Raw genomic sequence first — 23,385 nt, 5'->3', positions numbered from 1 at the left:
GTGGTAAAATCTTGAAAAGTCTAAGCTTCGTGGTTCTCAAGCCAACAAGATTAGCCCCATCTGGAAACTTGTAAGAGGTGTGAATGCTTTGGTTCCTCCCCAGACCCGAATCAGAAACTTTGCTCTACACTAATGATGGCAACTTATTTTCCTTGCCACTGACGGATACACAGTTGATGTTGTGGTGCAGCTCTAGCCAATGAAACATGATGGGATGTGCACTAGATTGGAAGGTGAAGGAAGGCGCTCTGGAAAAGGTCCCCATTATTTTTTAAAAAGAATGCATCTCCACGAAAATATGTGATACTGGGTTATGATGCACCCTTCCTGCAACCAGATGAGCAACGAACATGCTAGGGATGATAAAAAGATGGACGGAGGGGCGCCTGAGTGGCTCAGTCGGTTAAGCGGCTGACTTCGGCTCAGGTCATGATCTCACGGTCCGTGAGTTCGAGCCCCGCGTCGGGCTCTGTGCTGACAGCTCAGAGCCTGGAGCCTGTTTCAGATTCTGTGTCTCCTTCTCTCTGACCCTCCCCTGTTCATGCTCTGTCTCTCACTGTCTCAAAAATAAATAAAAAAACGTTAAAAAAAAAAAAAAAAAAAGATGGACGGAACCTGACTCCTGGGTGCTACTGCATTAATTAGCCACCCTGGAACCACCCTGTTCCAACAGTTTTGTAGGTAATAAATTCTGCATCGATGAGGTTCCTTGCAGCAGGAAGCATCCTCTCTGTGGAACACATGTTCTGCTGTATTCCCCGCCACCCCCCCCCCCAGTGTCGTCCTTGCTTTGCCACCATTCTCAGGAGGCGTCGTCTTCTTTGGGGACCAGAGACACCTGAATCAACGTCCGACCCCAGCTAGTCCATTCTACAGCAAGACTCCCTTTGGCTGCCCAAGTACAAGTAGCCCTGTTAGCTCATGGGTTCTTCAGCTATGTACATTTCATATATTAAAGTTCTCCCCGTTTGCACTCTACACAGTCAGCTGGGTGTTAGGGAGAGGTTCAAAAAAGGATATTTAACAAGTTCAAATGTGTTGGCTGGGCCCCCCACTGTCTCAGTTTTGGAGCCTTGGTGGACAGGTGACTGCTGCCACCACTGCATAGGCAGGGCCTCCTTAGAACAGGCTGAAGGATAGGTCAACCAACTCAACTGTGAAACCTAGAACAAGGACAGTCATCAGCTCATACAGTGGCCCCTTCGCAGGGAGATCTGTACGAGTTATGAGAGGCAGATGAGCCCGGAAGGACTATTTAAGTCCTTCCAAAACCCATCACAGGATCTTAGCGTATCTGAAAAGAAGGCATATATCAACGCAAGAGGCCTCTATGTCCAACTGAACCACACAAGAAAAACCCTATGCAAGTAATTAAAGTGGCCTCCTCACAGCCAACATATCCCACAAATACCATCTAATATCGTAGCTCTTACCACCTTATGTCTGCCCCCAGCACGCTTAGACACATGAGCAACTCCCTCATGGAAGAATTTGATTTTTATTGTCCCTTGCCAGCTAGAATCCTGTTGGCTTATTTTATTTATTTTCGAGTTTATGTATTTATCTTTAAGGAGAAAGAAAGAAAGAGTGCATATGGGCGAGAGAGGGGCAGAGAGAGGGAGACACAGAATCCCAAGCAGGCTCCATGCTGAGCACAGAGCTCGAACGCGGGGCTCGAACTCACCAACCAAGAGACCATGACCTGAGCCGAAGTCGGCCGCTTAACCGACTGAGCCACCCAGGCGCCCCTAGAGCTGCTCATTTTCCCGGACGCCTGGATTGTCCTGTCAAATCTCATTTTTACATCTTGGGTCAGCATTGCATACACTGCCAGTTTGTGAGCTGTGGCTTTTGAATGAATAGTATAAACCTGCGGTATAAGGTGCCGTCAGTCCTCATCATTGGCAGATTCGTTATTTGTGGATTCTCCTCCTAGCTAAAATGTCTTTGTAAACCTGAATCAAAGAATCAAAAGCTGTGACACGGGGCTCCAGTATTCACTAACTCAGTGTTTGCAGTAACTTTACAGAACATACCTACTGTGAATAAGTGAAGAATCAACTATAATTCAATTTACTGGAGCGAGGGGAAAAAAAACTCCATTAGTCCCCTTTACATTTAATGAATTCTTTTTCCTTTTCCCTGAGTCATCACCTACATGCTGTTGAGACCTTTTAGGTGTAAGTAATGCCGTCTTGGTAAGTTTTATGAACTCCTTTCAAAATGACCAACGCAGTACTGATTCACCAGAGAATTCCAGCTCGGGAGGGTGCAGATTGGTATGGAAGGCTCTTCAGTCCCTCCCCTGGCCCACCTGTCTCGTGCTCGCTCACTCTCACTCAGGAGCGCGCGCACACACACACACACACACACACACACACACACACTTGAAACTCTTTGAAGGAGCATGTGAAGTATGGGGAAAAGAGGTTTGAGGTCAAACAGTTCTAAATGTGAACTGAAATTTCAGTTAAATTCCAGTCTGTTTCATGACCACATCTTCTCTTGCAAGAACCCCGGAATTTACTAGATAATATTTCACTGTTATCTTGAAAAAGTCAATAAATCAAGTCCATCATGTTTCAGATTTAATAGCTGCCTTATTAACCAAAATTGAGTATTAATAATAAAGTCAACATATTTACTGCCCTTTTCAGTGGGATGGTTTTCATTATTCATTACTCAATTACTTTTGCAGTAAAAAGAAATGAGTTATGATTTGTTTTGGATGAGCATGTTATTAAATTAATGGCTTGTTTCAAATGTTTTAACCCGAATGTTGTAGTTGAAAAACATGAGTAAAACATTGCACTTTACCTTATCCAAGATGGTCAACCTGTTCTAATCAAAACGTTGAAACTCCGGTTTTAATTACTCTACGATAATGTTGTATTGTTACATGATACCCGGAATATGAAATTTTTAAGAAGTTGTAGTGATCGAATTTTGCACCTCAATTAATTAGGCAGTAACCCATGAAAGATCTATTGTTACCAGTGGGTGAAAACTAGTTTGCTATTTAATGACCCACGCTGAAGTCAGGCTGAGCTAAGCTGAAAGAAGGCACTCGTTAACCACAGGAAGGATGAATTTTGAGAATTATAATTACCATATTAAATGGAATTTGGTGGTTTATTACAACCCCCTTTTGAAATGTAGCATTATAAAGAATCCCTGCCCTCAGCAAGGCAGGAAGGTTGATATCCTCCCCAGTTTATTTTATAATTACTCAATAAAATCTAGGCGAAATTAGTTGTTACCAGTAATTAATGACCAGTTTAATAAAAAAAGAAGGGAGCCTAGCAGATGGTGATTATTTTTTTAATAGGGCCTGCTTGAAGGGATCATCCTGATAGTAAACTCTTAACGGTAATTTGTAGCTAAAAATGGCTGCCGGTTGGCATCTTATTGGTTACCGAGGCGAAGTCTAATCCTTGCTTAAGAGCTGGGGCTCATTTCTTCACCAGCTAAAATTCTTCACTTAAAGTAAACGGTGCTCTGGTTACTACTACAAATAAAATGGGTTCCATTAGCACACCAGAGGGGGAGATTCTAAAAGACAGAGGAGCCCGGTGCATGTCTTGGGAAATTTCGACGCTCGTTTTCTACAGGAACGTTGAGCATGAGGTGGGGTCATGGTTCGACAGACGCAGAAGGCACTAAAAGAACCCCGTGTGAAAATAAAGCTAATATCGTCTAGTCTGACTGGGGGACTGGGTAAGAATGGCGAGGTCAACGTTGGCCACACGCCCTTCTTCTCTTCGGTTGACCAGCAGGATTTTCCATGTTTTAGCAAGGGATGTGAGGGCTGCTTTCTGGCAGTCCTGCCTGACCACGTGAGAGCCAGAAATGCAGTCTGGAAAGAAAAGGTACACAGAATTCCTACAGGAGAGACAGCGCTCTCCCCCCTGTTGCTGACATTCTCCCCACAGGCTGCTTTCAGATCATCTGTGCTCCCCTCAGACTCCTCCTACCAGAGAGGGGACAGCCTCGGGGAGCAGGGACCCGGCTTCCTCCCCTCGGTGTCTCCCTCAGCCCAGTTACCTCCATAGGTGCTTGTTAAATGGATCCCGGCACGTGTAGTCCTGTGCTCAGTGGATGGGAATGTGGGGAGCAACCCCTGGCGTTTGTCCAGAACTTTCCCATTTGCAGGGATTTTCAGGAACATTCATTCAGTCCACGCGGTAGCTGCGTAACTCTCCAGTTTGTTTCAGCCCCATTCCTGCCTCTGTGCTATGTCCCCAGCCTTGTTTTGCCTTACTTCTTCTGCCCTTACCATTCATTCTTTTTTATTGTACTTCATGTATCCTGGAAAGCCACCTTTTATTCTTCCAGAACTGGTGGAAATAAATGAGTAGGTAAAACTCCCATTTTACAGATAAGAAAACTGAGGCCCGGAGCAACTTAAAATTTTGATCACAGGCATATAATTAGCACGCAGTAGAGCTGGACACAGATCTTGCCTGCAAGTAAGAGCGCTGACCACGCCCCGAGCATCTGCAGTGCCCCCCACCCAGGCTCTCTTCACAAGGGAAGTCTCCACCTGCTGTCTCTACTCTGCCTGTCCTTAGGAAAAAACACCTTCTTCTCACCCATCCTACTTGCCCAAACAGTGGGCCTCCTTCTCGTTTTTGGTTTTTTCTTTGCCTTAATAATTCATTGCAATGTTGTGGTGGAAAATGTAACATAAAGAGAGATCAGAAAAAGTCAATTTGGTTACTTAAAAACAAAAATCACATAAACTATTCTGTAATGACCTCCCTTTGGTCCCATTAGGCATGATGAAGCACATTCTCGGGGACCCTCAGGAGGTAAGTTAACTCTTTCAAAGGCACTGGGGTTCCATTCAGTGAATTACCCACTAAATGGCTCCCAGGTATCCGGAAAGATATAATGCCTCCCTGCAAATTCCTCATGTTCTCCCAGGGAGTGATGCCAGCACAGAGAAAATGTGGTTAATTGCACAAATGGGCCAAGAGCCGGCTGTATGTAAATTCAGCACCATGACTGCAAATACTATCTGCTACAGTCAGGAGTGAGGAGGGGAGAAGGGGAGCTTAATGTTGGCATCCTCCAGTCTTTCCCCGCACCCCCCCCCCCCCGTATTAATAGGCAGAGCTGGCCTTCTGTTTGCACACTTCACGCATTTTAACTCCCAGAATTCCTCTCTCCAGATTCTGCATTGTGCATTGTAGGGCCACTTGCACTGTGAGTAGTCACCAAAGCCCTGTTGTAAATTATATAGGAAAAAAGTTGGAGAGGTTTTAATGGGCTTTTCAGAACTCAAAATTTCAAGGTTTTTGCTTTAACTCCAACCTAAATGTGAGGAGGCTCATTTATCACCTTGCTAATGCCTTTCTCACTATCCCCCCCCCCCGCCCCCACTCTGTGTCACCCAGCTCTATTCCCCGGGGTGGGTGAGAAACCCCCTTTTGAAGTCTGTGGGAGTTCCAGTCTCTACTATTCTGTAGGATGAAAAGTATGGAGTAAACTGGCCCAAGATTTTTCTCATCCTCTCCAAGGGAAAACAGAGTTTGTCTCGTCTCAGATCTCACCAAACTAACATTCCTCACCGCAAAGGCTTCCTGAGCCGTCTTTTCAAGCCCTATAAGGAAGAGGATTAGGCTTTTTCTCTGAGTGACTTTGGTTAGGCAGTAAGAAATACAGGATCAGATAACTTCATGAAGAATCCCCCAGGCAACTGAAAGGAGGGGAGGGAGGCAAAAATCATCGTAAAAGTACCCTTCACAGCAGGGACCTGCGTCAGAGTTCTTATTTCAGCAGGTTTTGGGGATCTCCCGATTTAAGGAGGTTCGTGTACGTTTTGCAATTGCATTTGAACCACTTCCTGCACATTGCGTCAAAGCCACGTGAGGCAGTGTCCTGCCCTAATGTTTCACTGCACATAGTGTTCCCCGCTCTGAGCTGGAAGGTATAAATACCATGCCTTTCAAAGAGAGGACATTTTTGCACAGAACAATAGAACGAATAAGCCAATGTGTCTTTTCATTAAAAAAATGCAGATCTTCAGCCTTAATATATTTGTCCCCCATCTAAAAATGTAAGAGGAGAAATTAATTATTAAGCCTGAAAAAAGTGTAAGAATTCTTTCCCTCAGTAACTCTGGGAGCTCCTCTTCCCCCTACTCTCTAAAATTGTGGGCATTTCCCCCCATACTCTCTTCTTGACCCTGGTCCCTCTTCTCCCTTACACGCTCTCCTGCTTTCCTTCTCTGGAAGGAAATGGATGACTCCTGATGTCAGTTGCTGAGCTATTTGCTTACACCCCTTGGGTGTCCCGCCACCATTTCATATTCGGATCCCTATGCGCTATAGCAACACTGCCCAGTAAAACTGTCTTTGATGATGAGAATGTGCTCTTTCTCTGCTACCCAATATGGTAGCCGCTAATCACATGTAGCTATTTAAATTTAAATCAGTCAAAATCAAATAAAATTGGAAATAACAGTTGCTCAATTTCACTAACCACATTTCAAGTGTTCAGTAGCCCCATTTGACTGTTGGCTGTTGGATTGGACATCATATCGTTAGCATTTTTGTTTATATCTTTCCTATAGCATTTTATTAGCTGTGGGTCCTTGGCAAACTACCTAATGTCTCTGAGGCTCAACTTTATCATCTGTAAAATGGGACCGATATGGGTGCCTGACCAGCTCAGTCAGTAGCGCATGTGACTCTTGGTCTTGGTGTTGTGAGTTCAAGCCCCACGTTGGGCATAGAGGTTACTTAAAGAAAGAAGGAAAGAGAGAGAGAGAGAGAGAGTGGAAGAAAGAAAGAAAGAAAGAAAGAAAGAAAGAAAGAAAGAAAGAAAGAAAGAGAAGAAAGAAAGAAAGAAAGGGAGAAAGAAAGAAAGAGAGAAAGAAAGAAAGAAAAGAAAGAAAGAAAGAAAGAAAGAAAGAAAGAAGAGGAAGAGGACTGATAATAACCCCTGATAAGTTTGTAATGAGGATTCTAGAATAACTAGATGCTATTACAAGGCATCTAGCATAGTATACACTGAAAAGGCTTTTATTTTGAATCATAGATCCTTCTCTCCTTTCCCCTCTCTAATATTAATTTGCAAACATCCATCTGGAGCTTAGAGAATGTGAACACTCACCAGAGCCATTTTAAGGATGTAAGTTTACACGTTGTAGGGAACACCTTAAAAAAAAAAAAAAGTACAGGTTTAAGCTGCAGGCCTTGGTTATTGGAAAAGTTCTGAGCGATTCTGTGATTCTGTGAAGAAGAGTTAATACAAGAGTCCTCTGCAGGAACTAACAAGATTCTCCTAGGTTGCTTGGAATTATTTTGATTAGCTTTGCTTTCCAGGGCATTGCGACAGGGGAAAAATCCCCGTGAGGCTAGTATCAGTGGGAGGGTGGAGAGGTGTCTCCTTAATGAAAATGCCCGTTTCTTCAGTAGACACCGTGCGGGAGCAGCTTGGTTATTTGGGGGAACCCGGTGAAGAGGCTCCCTGGGCATCAGGAATGGCCTGGGTGTTGGGTGCAGGGGTGTCCAGGGCCTTCAGGGCCTCAACAGGAAGCCCTCTGGCTTGGACCAGCCTTGCACACTCAACAAGTTTAAGAAAGGGGTTTGCATGGTTTATATCCTGGCTGCAATCCATTAAAGCTTTAATTACACTAATTAGGGATTTGGGATAATCAGGTTGGCCTGCTTGAAATGGGGCCTGTAGTCTTTGTAAGAAAAGGTTTGGGAAATAAACCAGCAGGATAAACAGGATTGTGGGGGCACGCGTAGGTATTTCTGGGAACCGTCCCGGTCGATGCTAAGGATTAGTGCATGCTTTTGGCATGCAAATGAAGGCCGTTCATTGTAAATCAGCAGAAGGGCTGGGGGCCCCCCTCCAAGAAACACTTCATTAGCAGTTAAATACAGTGACATTCTTGAAAATTTTAAACACACGCACAAACACACCTGAATTTTTTCCCCCAGAATAACCTGTAAATTCCCCATTTGGGGTGGAACTTGCGGAGGAAAGGTGCCTAGGGGATCTTGTAAAATACAAATTCATTTCAAAGCAATACTGAATAGTAGTTTTGTATTATTCTCTCCGCCCCCCCCCACCACACACACACAATTTAAGGGACACTAGAAATACCATTATGATAGTCAAAGCGGCACACTGACACTATATGATGGGGTCCCCATAGCTGAAAGAGTTGGGAACCATTGGCTCAGAGCTTCCAGATGAGTAAACTTCCATTATGTCATTCAGTAGTAAGTACTGGGTATAATATAACCACGCTCTAACTTTGCAAGCAAAATGGCTTGGGGGGGGGGGGTGCGGGGGTGAGAGAGAGAGAGAGAGAGAGACCCTGCAATTGTGCTGTGCTAACCATCTCATTCGATTTTTACATCTTCAGTAGGTATTTCCCAGGGACTATGTTGAAAATTTTCTTTTTTTCCCTTTCTTTCCCCTTCTCTCTCTTCTTCCATTTTTTTGTCCCTATGTATTTCTCAAGAGATTATGTGAGCACAGAATGGTATAGAGAAGAATGATCAATAATCATTGGTCTGAAAAGGGAGTAGGCGGGAGAAAGCTTAAACAAGAAGGCAAGATAGTATTAATGAGTGCTTTTGAAATGATCTCTAATAAAAAGTATAAATTCCCACTATCATCAGTCGACCCATCTTCTCTTCCCCCAGTGTTTACATACAGCTTACAGTTTACCGAGTATCTTTAGCATCCACGAACTCATTGATTGGATTTGATTAAGCAGGAAGATGTGGGAGTTCCTATCTTTGATTTTTTAAAAAATAATTCAGTCCCCTGATGTGAGTGTTTTTCTGAAGAACCAAATACATGAACACATTTACCAGATGCCAGCCTCCTGGAAAACAGGGAAGATCAAATACTAGTCCAGAAGCAGCTTAACTGAGCTCTTGCCACAAAAAGAAAAAAATCACTTTGAAAAAAAAAAAAAAAATCAGTCCCCGAGGCCCACAAAACTTGAGGTCTGTAAGCTTGTGACACCCACAGGTGAGTACTTTGTAAAGGACAACCCATGTGTAGAAGTGACTTTGCCTCCCAAATTATTTCACTACCTAAATGGATTAATGCTTTTTTTTTTTTTTAATTTTTTTTAAGCGTTTATTTATTTTTGAGACAGAGAGAGACAGAGCATGAACGGGGGAGGGGCAGAGAGAGAGGGAGACACAGAATTGGAAGCAGGCTCCAGGCTCTGAGCTGTCAGCCCAGAGCCCGACGTGGGGCTTGAACTCACAGACTGCGAGAACTCACAGACTGCGAGATCGTGACCTGAGCTGAAGTCGGACGCTTAACCGACTGAGCCACCCAGGCGCCCCGGATTAATGCTTTTAAGTAAAGTTGCTGTTGACTCCACCGTTTCTAAACAATGCTAATCTACTGACTGCTACTCTGTGTATAAGTGAGTCACAAATATACAAAAATAAATTTCAGTGAGCAGTTGGCCTTATGATTATATTCACGAATATATGCAGTTATCCGACTGTATGCTTAAGATGCGTGCCTTACTTTGGAGACAGCTCTTGTCTTGCACGTGGCTTTCTCTCTCAGATAATTTTTTTTAGGTTTTATTTATTGAAGTAATCTCTACACCCAATGTGGGACTCAGACTTATCACCCCAAGATCAGGAGTCACATGCAGCCAGCCAGGCACCCCTCTCTTAGATATGTCTGTCGCTTGCCGTCTTTGCTCCCTGATTCCCTGAGACAGGAGACAGGGTGGTCCAAATGAATTAGGATATGCCTAGGCTGGGCTATTAGTGGAAATAGTGTTATGGAACCTGGTCTGGATCACCCGGTGCAAGAACCAAGCGGCACTCAGAGATCTTGGAAGGCAGGAGTTTTATTTCATACGCTGGGCTCAGAGGAGATCACTCTCCAAAGGCCTGAGTCCGGAGCCTAAGCAGAAGGAACAATTTATAGTCTGTTACTTCCGCATTCCCCATTAGTAGTAATTTCTTGCGCACGGCAAGCTGGGTAGGAAGAAGAACCCAGAAGGTGAGTCTTGGGGCGGGGACTGGAATTTCCCTATCAGTCCTGTCGGCCATCTTATAGCAGATTTTTCCCTATCAATATCAGTGTATATGGGGAAAATGTAGAAGTCAGATATGGCACAGACCTTCATTTTATGCATTCCCTTCATCGGTGGCTAGTGACCACGTCAGGCCTGGTAATGAAGACGTTTCTAAGGTGGAAGGCAAAAACAGCACAAGGAAGAGGGCTCTGATCAATTAGCGGTGCCTCTCATGGGCAGAGTTGGTTATAAATGGCACCAGTGGCCTGGTACGTGCCATTCCTGCCATAAACAAATCCTGCCCATTTGAGATCTCCTCTGACATTGAGAGTCTTCTCATATCTCCCCTTTCTCAGTCCACCATCCTTTGGTGCTGGAGTCCCTTGTTCTCAGCTAAACGTTGACTGTCACCTGCTTAGAAGAGTTCACCCAAGCGGAAGGTCATGGCAGCATCAGAGAAGTACTTCTCCTTAGAAATGGAGACTTTTGGGGCTCCTGGGTGGCTCACTCGGTTGAGCGTCCGACTTCGGCTCAGGCCATGATCTCATGGTTCGTGGGTTCGAGCCCCGCGTCTGGGGCTGTGCTGACAGCCCAGAGCCTGGAGCCTGCTTCGGATTCTGTGTCTCCTCTCTCTCTGCCCCGCCCCCCTCGCTTGCTCTGTTTCTCTCTGTCTCAAAAATAAATACGAACATTTTAAAAAAATTTTTAAAAAGATAAAAAGAGGGGCGCCTCGGTGGCGCAGTCGGTTAAGCGTCCGACTTCAGCCAGGTCACGATCTCGCGGTCCTTGAGTTCGAGCCCTGCGTCAGGCTCTGGGCTGATGGCTCAGAGCCTGGAGCCTGCTTCCGATTCTGTGTCTCCCTCTCTCTCTGCCCCTCCCCCGTTCATGCTCTGTCTCTCTCTGTCCCAAAAATAAATAAACGTTGAAAAAAAAAAAAAAGATAAAAAGAAATGGAGGCTTTTGATCCCAGACTTAACGTATCTATCTAAGCCCATCTGTGGACTGCATAGCTCCCCCCTGCAAAATGTCCTCTGATGCAGGGATTATCCAGTCAAAGGAGTGTTACATTTAGAAACAGTTTCTCATAATTTCTGGGTGACAGTCCAGCGCTTAGGGCCAACACCCAAGGACAAACCAAGACTCTGAGTGGCCTCTTGAGTATTCTGTTTTCCATGCATATATCTAATGAGATCTCGACAGTAGTCCCCATAGGGTATGTGTTAGGGTTACCTCTGTTGTATAAATCACGATCCCCGGACTAGAGAGGGTAAGTACTTTGCTCCAGTTTGAATACCTAGTAAATCAGATTAGGAGTTTGCCTCCAGAGACTAGACTTTCAACCACTAGGCCGTGTTCACAACTGTTCGTGATACTAGAACTATGACTCCAGAGACCCTAAATCCAGTTTTGTTCTTTAGGTTTGAAACTTCTCCCTGCTCATGGAGAGAATTATGTATCTCTCATTAGCCGTTGACGTGGAAACCTCAAATAACTCATTTCATTTACTACCAGAAACAAAACAAAACCCTCCAAAGCTATTTGTAGTTTTGTGCCACCAAAGCTCATAAAATGCAGCTTCTTCGTTTTGCTCATTGGTTTTGACACAGATGTGAAATTAGCAATGAAAACCATGTGTAAGAAACAGCCATAGTTATTCCCAGCTCGACGAACGTAAAAGAGAAATGGAAGGGTGAGAGAAATGCTGCCAGGCGAGGGATATTCCAGTTGGCCTCCAAACCAAAGATTTGTGGATGTCGCTTTCAGAAGTGGTTTTTATTCTTGGCCTTGGCGATGAAAAAGACCATGGTTTACTCTATTCAGGCTAAAGTAAATCAAAACTAATTGCTTCGCTGATAATTTATGCTGACCTGTGGCTTAAAATAGTGGTTGCTGGAACCAAGAACCAGAGCTTTCGTTAAGATAGATGGACTTTATTACTCCTTCCTTGTGAGAAAATACCCAATATTTATCGGGAAGGTACAGAGTAATGGTACGCAGGAATGGGATTTTGTGCGTTAGGCCCGTTATTCACCTTCAGTACATGAATTTCATTTGAGTGCTAAGATTCCAGAAGAGATTATTGGCGAAAAGAGGAAAAAAAAAAGTAACTCCTAAGTGCTATTCACAGAACAGCTGCTAGCCTTTGAATGATGCTGTTCATGAGGATGTTTCTAGTCTTCAACATGCCAAGGGGGAGCGGGGCCAGGGAGCCTCCAACACCCCCACGACCCCTCTGTGTGCCCTGACAAAGGAGGACACCCGCTCATCTCGCCTTTCTCCCAGCCCTTGGAGAAACTACTGGGTTTGGGTCTCTTCTCTTTGGCGTCTTTCATTTTGCTCAGCAGATTGCATATGATTCCTCCCAAATGTAAGAGTTTCATTTTGTCCACATTCCTTGAAGTGGAATTTTTAGCAATGGCAGTGACAGAAGATAAAATTGGATGTTATTATTAACTTGCATCTAGAGAATAATTATGAATAATATAAACAATACATTCTAGTGTACAGATGATATGATTAGAAAATAATGATAAAACTCAATATATATTGTCCGCATGTCAAAAGTTTTTAGGCACGTTTTTTCCTGTGTGCTATTGTTATCATAATCTCAGAATAAAAAAACAGTCTTTCTAGGGACACCTGGGTGGCTCCGTCAGTTAAGTATCCAACTTCAGCTCAGGTCATGGTCTCGTGTTCGTGAGTTCGAGCCCCGCATAGGCTCTGTGCTGACAGCTCAGAGCCCGGAGCCTGCTTCGGATTCTGTGTCTCCTTCTGTCTCTGGACCCTCCCCTGCTTGTGCTCCGTCTCTCTCGAATTAAATAAACATTAAAAAAAATTCTCAAGAAAGGATGATTTTATTTGAAGATTATGTCCTCCTTCTACTTTATGTTAAAATGACCTTTTTTGGGGCGCCTGGGTGGCGCAGTCGGTTAAGCGTCCGACTTCAGCCAGGTCATGATCTCGCGGTCCGGGAGTTCGAGCCCCGCGTCAGGCTCTGGGCTGATGGCTCAGAGCCTGGAGCCTGTTTCCGATTCTGTGTCTCCCTCTCTCTCTGCCCCTCGCCCGTTCATGCTCTGTCTCTCTCTGTCCCAAAAATAAATAAACGTTGAAAAAAAAAATTAAAAAAAAAAATAAATAAAAAAATAAAATGACCTTTTTTTTTTCAACAAGAGGCCGAAGACGGTAGATGGTAGTTAGATAAGGCACACCACTTGGCAATATAGAAATTGGCAGACCAGTGTTAGTTATTAAATATTTTTTAAAGGCTTATAATATCCGGGCTAGATGCCATAGAGAAGTAAATTAACTGTAGCTGCCTTTAAAAATACATACATACAGGGGCGCCTGGCTCAGTCGGTTGAGCGACCAACTTTGGCTCAGGTCATGATCTCACGGTTTGTGAGTTCGAGCCCCGCTTCGGGCTCTGTGCTGACGGCTCAGAGCCCGGAGCTTGCTTCACATTCTGTGTCTCCCTCTCTCTCTCTGACCCTCCCCCACTCATGCTCTGTCTCTCTCTGTCTCAGAAATAAGTAAACATTAAAAAAAAATTGTTTTAAATAGATACATACATAAAAATAAATAAAATATGATGTCAAGAGAATAGATTTTTTTTAATGTATTTACTTTTGAGTAAGTAATGTCTGCACCCAATAGGGGGTTCAAACTCATGATGCCGAGATCAGGAGTCCCATGCTTTTCCCACTGAGCCAGCCAGGTATCGCAGAAGTAGATTTTTTTTAATCACCTCTTTTTTATTTTTTGCCTTATTCCCCTCTCTCTTTTCCTCTCACTGTCCCCCAAAATAAAGTGAAAGTTTATAAGAAAAATGAGCTACAAGATCTGATACGAAATTGGCTTGCCTTCAATGTTAATTTATCTTGTGCAGATTAGACCAGAGCTCCTCAAAGTCCGGGAATTATATCCTGTATGTGTCAGATATAAAGTAAAAGGAAAAATAGAGAGAAAAGTCTTACTTAATGCAATAAATCTGTCAGCTTGGTTTGGTCCCCAAGAACAAAATCTGATTCATTGGCTATGTACTTCACAAAGTACTCCCACCCCATGTGAATATCAGATGAAAATCACACACAAGAAAAGCCTCACAAGTTAAGTGTTAACCTGATCTGATCTGATGGTATGGGTTTTTTCCTGGTGCTGCTTTTAGTTTTATTATTTAGCACTACATTTTTAATAGCAGCATGTTAAAAGAGGCTCAGAATTCTGGTGACATTGCAGAAATTTTAATGAAGCTTCAAAATCCACCCCATCGGCTTCAGATGATGAACTCAAAAGTGGCTCTGGGGGGCGCCTGGGTGGCGCAGTCGGTTAAGCGTCCGACTTCAGCCAGGTCACGATCTCGCGGTCCGTGAGTTCGGGCCCCGCATCAGGCTCTGGGCTGATGGCTCGGAGCCTGGAGCCTGTTTCCGATTCTGTGTCTCCCTCTCTCTCTTCCCCTCCCCCGTTCATGCTCTGTCTCTCTCTGTCCCAAAAATAAATAAACGTTGAAAAAAAAAAAAAAATTAAAAAAAAAAAAAAAGTGGCTCTGGGATGAGAAGTGAAATGCTTACTAATTCGAAACATTATTAGAAACTTTCTGAAATTAGCATTACTTGGGAGTCTAAATTTGGTCGACTTTTGTCTCCTGAAAGGAACCACATTTATTTAAGTTCTCAGTGATCACCAGAGAAGACCCCTCCGTTCGTAAAGGGGCCAAGTGGACAAGGGATTACTCCACTTGTTGCTTCCAGGTTATGTTTCACTGGCCAGCTGTGTTGAACAAGTACTCCTTCAGCCGCACTGCGGCTTTAAGTTGCTGCGAAAATGTGAAGACCTGCCTCGTGAATTTATTAGCAGATGTGTATTCCGAAAGCCATGGTTACTTGGAGACCTAGAGCGGCCGCCGGATCTTCTGACATGTGGGCCACACGTGATCGCAGGCTGAAATGTACCCATTATTCCCATGGTCATTTCCCACGGCCTTCCTTACTGGCTCTCTGTCCGTCTTTGTCCTGGAGCGCATGTAGCAGTCAGTAGTCAGAGGAAAGAAAAGTCATGTACAAGTTGGATTCTCCCCTGGAAATATGGATTGGGTCCTTGTCAGGTCAGAAATCCCATTGTCTGGAGCCAGATTTGAGAGTGCTTGGGATCTCGTGGTCTATCTGCCAGCTCCCAGCAGCTTTCTTCAAAGGCTTTCTGGGTTTCAGAAATTTGTTTTCACTGAAAAATGGCCATGCCCAAGGGGCCATTGAAACAGCAGAACAAAGCTTGGGACTTCCAATGAGGTAGCTGGATGTGGCACCTTGTACAGAGGCTGTGGTTGTGGACCAGTACAACTTTATGGATCTCCCAAGGCGAGGGCAGGCTTGAGCTCCATAGAAAGATGTCTTTCTGGGGCACCTGGTAACTCAGTTAAGCGTCTGATTCTTGGTTTTGGCTCAAGTTATGCTCTCACGGTTGGTGAGTTTGAGCCTCACGCCGGGCTCCACGCTGTCAGTGCAGAGCCTCTCTCTCTCTCTCTCTCTCTCTCTCTCTCTCTCTTTCTCTCTGGCCCTCCCTGCTTGTACTCTCTCTCTCTCTCAAAATAAATTAATAAACTTTGAAAAAAAAAAGAGAGAGAGAGAGAGAGAGAGAGAGACGTCTTTGCGTCGGCTCTGTGGATGGTCTGTTGCTTGCCCGGCTGGAAAGGCCTTCTGCAGTTCATTTCTTGTTAAGAAATCAAGGCAGAAAAGTAAAGAGGAAGCGTATGGGTTTACAGATAGCTCCCTTCCCCGCCCCCCCCCAAAGCCTGTTGTCCCTCAGGAGAAGGACTTTCTGTTTGTATTCCAGCCACGGTAACTACCTTCTCAAATATACCTTCTCAAATATGCAACACTACTATGATAAACATGTGCACCGTCCGTAAGCATAAGCGTGGCTCTTTGGTTTCAGAAGGAGCAGAATTAATGATGGCACTACTTATCCTTTTATTCAGTAATTCGGCCCAGAAGTGACCGGTTGCCGGCATAAGTGGCAGAGAGGACAGGTTTATGAATTAGAATTTCCAGAACAAATCGTGTTCGTATCCACTATGTGCCAGGAACCTGAAATGTAGCAAGGTCAAGGTGCCAGGCCCTGTCACAAGTGCGTCAGGTGTATGAACTCACTTCGTCTTCACAACGCTGTAAAATAGGCCTTGTTATTAGATGTCACTATTCACAGATGAGAGAACTTGGAGCACAGAGAGGTGACTTGCCCAGGGTCACACAGCAGGAGAGCATAGGGCAGAGATTAGAATCTCAATGGTCTACCTCCAAAGCCCACCACCCTCTTAACTGCCACACTAATATTTTCAAAGTTGGGGGCCGTGACCCGTTTGTGGGTCGAGAAATCAGTGTTGTGGTCATGACCAGGAGATTTTGTTAAAATGAAATAGAATAGAAAAATATCAGGGTATCTTACACAGAGTAAGGGTTGTTTCATGACATTTTTGTTTCAGACGGATTACATAAAAATTCTTTGTGTGTCCAGATATGTTTTGTAGTTGTTCTAATTTCAGAGAGGTAATACAGAGCAAGTACTGCATATTACGTAACACTCCCTGAAAAGTCCGAGGCGGCCCTTGTAAATCAAATACATTAACATTCGCGTAGGGAGGCGTATGAATATTCACACTAAATACCATCAATAGTGTAGTAGCTTTTAAGCAGTTCAATTCAGGGTTTGTCTCCCAATTAATTTCGCTGCCAAACTTGTAAAAAGAAATTTCCCAGTTTTCAGAGCTTTGCATATTTCAAAATTGCCAATTGCAGGCCTAATTACACGTATGTGTACGGGCTCCCAATAGGAGATCTGTCTCGTATCGGGCTGTGGTAAAAACGTTTGGAAAACACTGCACAGTGCTATTGCTAAAATCATTGACTGTTGGAGCTGGGAAGGAACTTAGGGGTGATATATTACATATACCCATAACACCAGAACGCTTCAATTTTAACAAGTAGACAAACCCAGGGCCAGAGCGGAGAGCATTGGGACTTCCGGAGGCCACCCGCTTCTTCGCCCCAGCACAAGCCTCCTGACGCACGACTCGGGCCTCTGGACCACACGCCCTCTCCAGAGTCTTATAATAACAGCCAAACCACACCACGCATCTCGTAGTTTGGATTCTTTTCAAGTTTTTCCGAGAGAGCCTCCAGTTTCGAGTGGTCATTTCCATCCCTGGGTTCTCCAGAGCCGGGGAAAGCCATGTGGTTTTTTTCCCCAGCAGGACACTTAGGCTCAGGTGTTTGGCCCTAGAGTGGGTGGCAGTGGGGTTTCTGTCCAGGTTCCAGTGAAATCTGTAAATTTCCTGAGTTTGTGGTTGAAACTGGTCTCCCTGGACTGGCAGTTTGACATTTTCCCCCTGTGGTGTTATATTCATGTTTCCACATTTAACATGTCAGACTGAATGAACATTGTGGTCGAAGGGTTTAAAAGATTTATAATGGAGTCTTGAAAATTTACTTAAGGAATATGTACTTCCCCAAGCAATAACAAATATTACTACAAATGACCATATTAAATTAAAGTAACTTAGGCATTTCTGATTTGTAGGAAAGTTAAAATTAATCTTACAGCAGTTTCGGTTTCAAAATGAAAACACGGCTCTGGCTGACCACAGATTTCCAGGCTGTTAGTCAACAGTGAATGAACTCTCAGGTGACCGTGTTTTTTCTTTGAGAAATAGTCCGTTTTCTCTATGTGTAGAAAGGCAATACTTGGAGGAAAATACCCTCAAAAATCAACCTTACTTGTATACGGAAACTTCAGAAGTTCTGGCAAGAGGCTGAGTGGCGAACCTATAGACTATCATTTTATTATTACTCTTTAAACTGCGCATGTGGATTATGTGCACCCATTTGTGTATGTGTATGTTCCACAACTTGAAAAAAATGTCACAAATCCATAAAAATGTTTACATAAGTGTATTTTAATGAGGTGTATTCTTATAATTTTTGAGAGGAAAGGAAGCCTTTCTTATGTATATTCCTCATCCCTTCTGTGATTGGCTCCATTAGTGAGCAGGCAAGGAGCCTAGTTCAAATGCTCTTTTCTACACTAAAAAGAAAATAAATAATTACAAGGTATTCTGATAAGTTTATTTTTTCTTTATTTATTTTGAGGGAGAGACAGAGCACCAGCAGGGGAGGAGCAGAGAGGGGGAGACACAGAATCCGAAGCAGGCTCCAGGCTCTGAGCTGTCAGCACAGAGCCCGACGCGGGGCTCGAACTCACGAACCATGAGATCATGACCTGAGTCAAAGTCGGATGCCCAGCCGACTGAGCCACCCAGGCGCCCCCTGATAAGTTTTTTTTTAAGTTTATTTATTTATTTATTTTGAGAGAGAGGGGGAGAGAGAGAATCCCAAGCAGGCTACGCACTGTCAGCGCAGAGCCCAATGGGGGGCTCAAACTTACAAATCGTGAGATCATGACCTGAGGCGAAATCAAGAGTTGGATGCTTAACTGACTGAGCCACCCAGGTGCCCCTCTGACAAATTTTTAATAACTGACTTTTAGAGAGGAAAAAATCCCTGATTGGTAATATTTGCTAATTTCCATGGTGTAAATACTCCCAGTATGGACAGTTTCAAGCTACCAACATGATGTCATTGAACAGAGTTGGGAAGAGGTGTATGGGAGCACCATTATCATTAGAAGGAAATTATAGCAGACAGGATATTAATGTAAATGACCCCAACGACATAGATAATAGTAAAATGGAATAAAATAATTAAGAACTGATAGGCTTTGTGTATTAGCTTTTAAAAATATACTTGTTTAATTATAAGCTCATATAATTTAATTTTTAATAATGGGTATGTTTCACAGCTGGCTCACAAGAATCCTTGAACGTTTAATGATCAGCTCTCACGAGCTGATGAGCTGTATGAGCCCGCAATAGCACACAACTTCTACAAGGTTAGAACAGTTCCCATTGCAAAGCAGAAAGAATTCAAGGAGGTGGACACGGCCAGCTTCCCCACATCACAGCTTGGTGAGGTTACAAATCCGGGGCCCCCAGGAGCCAAGGAGCCCCACACAGCAGAACGTGGCTGACAGGGAGGGGTGAAGCCTTCTATTCTCCCAGCCACCTCACTTCCAACATGGAACCCCCCAGAGGGATTCCCTCTGCATTTCCCCAAGCCCCAAGCTCTGGTTCCATAAGCCCTTGCAACTTTGAAGGCCGAGGCTCTGAAGCAAAAACCAGAAAGCTCAGGGTTCTTTGATATGCCCATAGCAGCCTGGCAGAGTAGGAGCATTTGATTCAGCGCTGAGGCTGAATTTCTCTGCTGCCAGCTCTCTGCCCCTCGCCAGCAAAGTGACCTTAAACAAGCCGCGACACCTCCGTTCCCAGGTAATGTGAAAAATGAGGGGGTTAGACTAGGCGATCTGTCTTTTCTAGGTTTCTTCCAGCTCGAAGACCCCCATGTTGGCAGCTATTACTGAAGGCTTCAGAAAAGGTGAAAAACCCAGCACGTCAAAACCCATTGAGAAAAACTCACCAGACCACAGGGTGGTATGACTTCCCAAGTTGGAATTCCCTGTCAGCAATGGGAATACAGGGGGACATTTCTAAGACGGCCCACAGAAAGGTCTGGGCTGTGATCCTTCAAGGACGCTTGTCAGAGTGCAGCTGCCTTCAAAGGTGGGGAGTGGATTTGTCTGGCTTTCTGGTCAAAGCCAATGAGTCTTTAGCCCCTGACTGTATTCACGGCCTTCCTCTGCCGTATCAGGTTCTTTATGAACTCGTCTCCCTGAGTGATTCCTTGCCGTTGGGAATCTGCCCATCTTTTGACAAGCGGCCATCTTGGTGGAACGTTGCTTTAACACCTTAGGGTTTCATAGGTCTCAAAAAATAGGTGATGTCGTGGTTGATAAGAGAGAGGAGCAGTGCAATATTGCCAGTGAGAAACTGGTGAGTCGTAACCAATGCTCCCAAGGCGTTTGTACACCCGTGTGCGCGTGTGTGTCGTCACCGGGAATAAACCCTGCAGCTGTGTATCTTAATATGGCAGGGTTGCCGGGATTTATGAGTATAGCTGCAAGCAAGTTCACAACCACCAATCCAAGGAGGGAGGGAGAAGAAGGTTGGCAGAAGTGCTTTATGGGTTTCATGTTTAATGCTTTTAACATGATGTCTCGTTCTCACTTCTAGAAAGCACTTAGCAGGTATAAGCCGAAAATAGATTGCTGTCCATAGCTGACCAAACTCACGTGGGGGTGAAGGTGGGGGGGTATGTGTGCACCTTGTTGTGGTTTTTTATGGTTGTTGTTTCATGCCTGAGCTGTAGGAGAATATTGTACAATAAAAAGCATGAGCTATTGATACTATTTAACTGGGGTGAGAGAAGACACCGAGAAGCCCGTCGCCTCCCTCCCTTCCTCTCTCCCTCCTCTCTCCCTCCCTCTTTTGACAAGAGTTTCCATCTAACGCTGTATGTGCACTCCCTGGGCTGATTCCCCATCAGCCCAGCCACAGCCCGTTCTATATGTCAGGCACAAACACAAAAAGCTCACACCTACGAACGTGCAACGCATCCGCAAGAAACCTGGGAGTTAGGTAAGATAGACCGAATATGTAGCTAAAACCGTATCACAGTAGCTTCTGTGTTTTGAGCCACTTCCTGTATGACAGGCACTCCTAAAGTCAGCGCTATCCTGTCCGCTAGTGGGTGATTTTCTCCCGTGATGAACGCTCAGACTCTCAAGACGACCGGAAGCCGGAGTGGGCGCTGGGTCTCTTCAGAGGAACAGCGGGCAGGGCCACAGCTTGCCAGCAGGACAGCATCGGGCCTTCTGTGGAGTCCTCGCTGGCACACAGTGGTCTGTACAGAGGCAGGGAGTCAGGATGCCCTGCGGGCAAGGGTGGGGGCTGCCCTGGCAGAAGAGGAGCCAAAAGTCCCATAACCCTCCACGGGCATACTCCTCAGTTCCCCGCCGGAATGGTCTAGATACAAGATCACCGCACGCAGGAAGCCCGAGCTGTGGCTTCCTGTCACGAATGAATAAATGGTTTCTCACTCCTCCCAGTCGAGAAGCGATTTACCAGTCGGGGGTCAGTGTGATCACAGGGAGTGCTTGCCTCCTAGCATAGTTGGCCTACCATCTGAGCTAACCAAAGATCAGAGTCTCCTGCAGAAAAGGAAGAGATGTGTCTTAACCCTCTGCCGATGGTCCTTAGTCCCATTTTACGGAGAATAAAGCTGAGGTTTAGAGAGGTTTATCAACCTCGCCTCAAGTCACATAGAAAGTAACACATGCAGGGGCGCCTGGGTGGCGCAGTCGGTTAAGCGGCCGACTTCAGCTCAGGTCACGATCTCGCGGTCCGTGAGTTCGAACCCCACGTCGGGCTCTGTGCTGACAGCTCAGAGCCTGGAGCGTGCTTCCGATTCTGCGTCTCCCTCTCTCTCTGCCCCTCCCCTGTTCATGCTCTGTCTCTCTCTGTCTCAAAAATAAATAAAACCTTAAAAAAAAAAATAAAAAAAAAAAAAAGAAAGTAACACATGCAGCCTGGCTCCAAGTCCCATGCTCCTACCTAAGGTGCAAGATGTACATTTTACCTTCTACTCCATAGAGTCTCTCCATAGAGTCTACTTCAAAAAGTCTCTTTTCTTTTTACCATTTAAAAAACTGACCTGAAATCCCTACATGGAGAACAATTGGTCTTTCTAGAGGAAGAAGCATGTCCGTCCCGTGGTTGTGCCCGCTCCCGGGCATACCGTGAACCCCCATTCGAGAAGCTTGGTGCTGTGCCACTTAGTAATTCTACTTAGAATAATAGAGGAAAGCACTTGTTCTTTTTCCTTATTTTGAGTAGTTGCCATATTTTGAGAGTCCGTATTTTGACTAGAGGTTTCTGAGGAGGGTGGGGAAGCAGTTTTAAGAACAATAGAGCCAACTTTGGCATCTGAAAGTAAATGAGTACTGGATACCAGGCACAAACAATTCTGTTTTGCATTGTCCTTCATTTCTTTTTAAACCATTGCCATCTTGTAGCACAAAACCAAAGAGCTCAAGGCAAAGCATTTAGCTTTATTACCGTTCAGATCGTCATAAATATCTGGTTTAGTATATATCTTTATTGTGTTGCAGAGGCCGTTCAAGAAATGAGCCATGCATGTTCCAAGTGCAAAAGTAGACATTGTAAGACGTTGTAACAATACTGTAATATTGTTTCATTGAGTGTTTAAAGCTTTTTAACCAGGCATGGGGACTATCTGTTGACTTCCAAAACTCCCTAGTGTAATGAAGGCAGATACTAAGAAATTTTGTAGACAGAATGTGAAATGTGTTGGGTAATTAACACTGTGTTTAAGTACAATGGAATTAATTAATGATGAATTGTATTAAAATGGAACGTAATGATGGGGGTGGGGTACAGGGAGGACTTGAGAGGCATGGTTAGGTCCTCTTGGCCAAGGCAGCGGGCATAGGTGCCTATTTTATTGCCTAAAAGCTTTCATGCGTTCTACGCACTAGGCTTTCTGCCGCAATTTTATTTTATTTTATTATATTTTTTTAATTTTTTAACGTTTATTTATTTTTGAGACAGAGAGAGACAGAGCATGAACGAGGGAGGGTCAGAAAGAGGGAGACACAGAATCTGAAACAGGCTCCAGGCTCTGAGCTGTCAGCACAGAGCCCGACGCGGGGCTCGAACTCACGTCTGCGAGATCATGACCTGAGCTGAAGTCGGCCACTTAACGGACTGAGCCACCCAGGTGCCCCTCTGCCACAATTTTAAAAAATGCAGTTGACAAAGCCCCACCTGCGGGTAATACAAAAAAAAGTTTCCTGGCACCTGGCTGGCTCAGTCAGTAGAGTATGCAACTCTTAATCTCAGGGTCATGAGTTCAAGACCCACATTGGGCATGGAGCCTATACTTAAAAAAAAAAATGTATAATCCAAAAAATAGTTTGCTCTTTAAGCGACAGATACCATTTCGTAGATTGTTTTGAATCTCGTATTACATGAACTTATGAAATGTTATACAGTGAGAAAAGAACGAAGTTTGAATATTACTAACGTAATAGAGAGGGGTTGAAGGGATAACTTTGACGTTTCCAAAGTGAAATGATCAGGAAAAGTCACCTTTCCCTTTATGAGTAATAAAATCACAATATAAACAGGTCTTCAGCTGTGATCTTCCTCCTTGTACTGCTCTCTTCCCTTCTTCGTGAATCTGCTTGGGCAGATTTACTCACTCTGTTGACTGAGATTGACTTGGTGGTGTGCTGGCAGCGATCTGTGGGGACGGGTGTCCTTTCCTTTCAGCTAACGGTTAGGGAGACAAGACCTTCCGTCTGCCAAGACAACTTTCAAACCCCAAATAACAGTATGA

The 23,385-nt window shown here is 44.5% G+C and overlaps 1 protein-coding gene across 2 annotated transcripts in view; it reads left to right on the top strand.

Moving 5' to 3' along the window:
• Positions 1-23,385, top strand: part of JAZF1 (JAZF zinc finger 1) — a 348,258-nt gene that overhangs the window by 274,194 nt on the left and 50,679 nt on the right. The window lies entirely within an intron of this gene.

The sequence above is a fragment of the Lynx canadensis genome, chromosome A2 (assembly GCF_007474595.2).
Source record: "Lynx canadensis isolate LIC74 chromosome A2, mLynCan4.pri.v2, whole genome shotgun sequence".
NCBI lineage: Eukaryota > Metazoa > Chordata > Mammalia > Carnivora > Felidae > Lynx > Lynx canadensis.
Note: the sequence above shows the minus strand (reverse complement) of the source record. Positions and strands in the feature narration are given on the sequence as shown.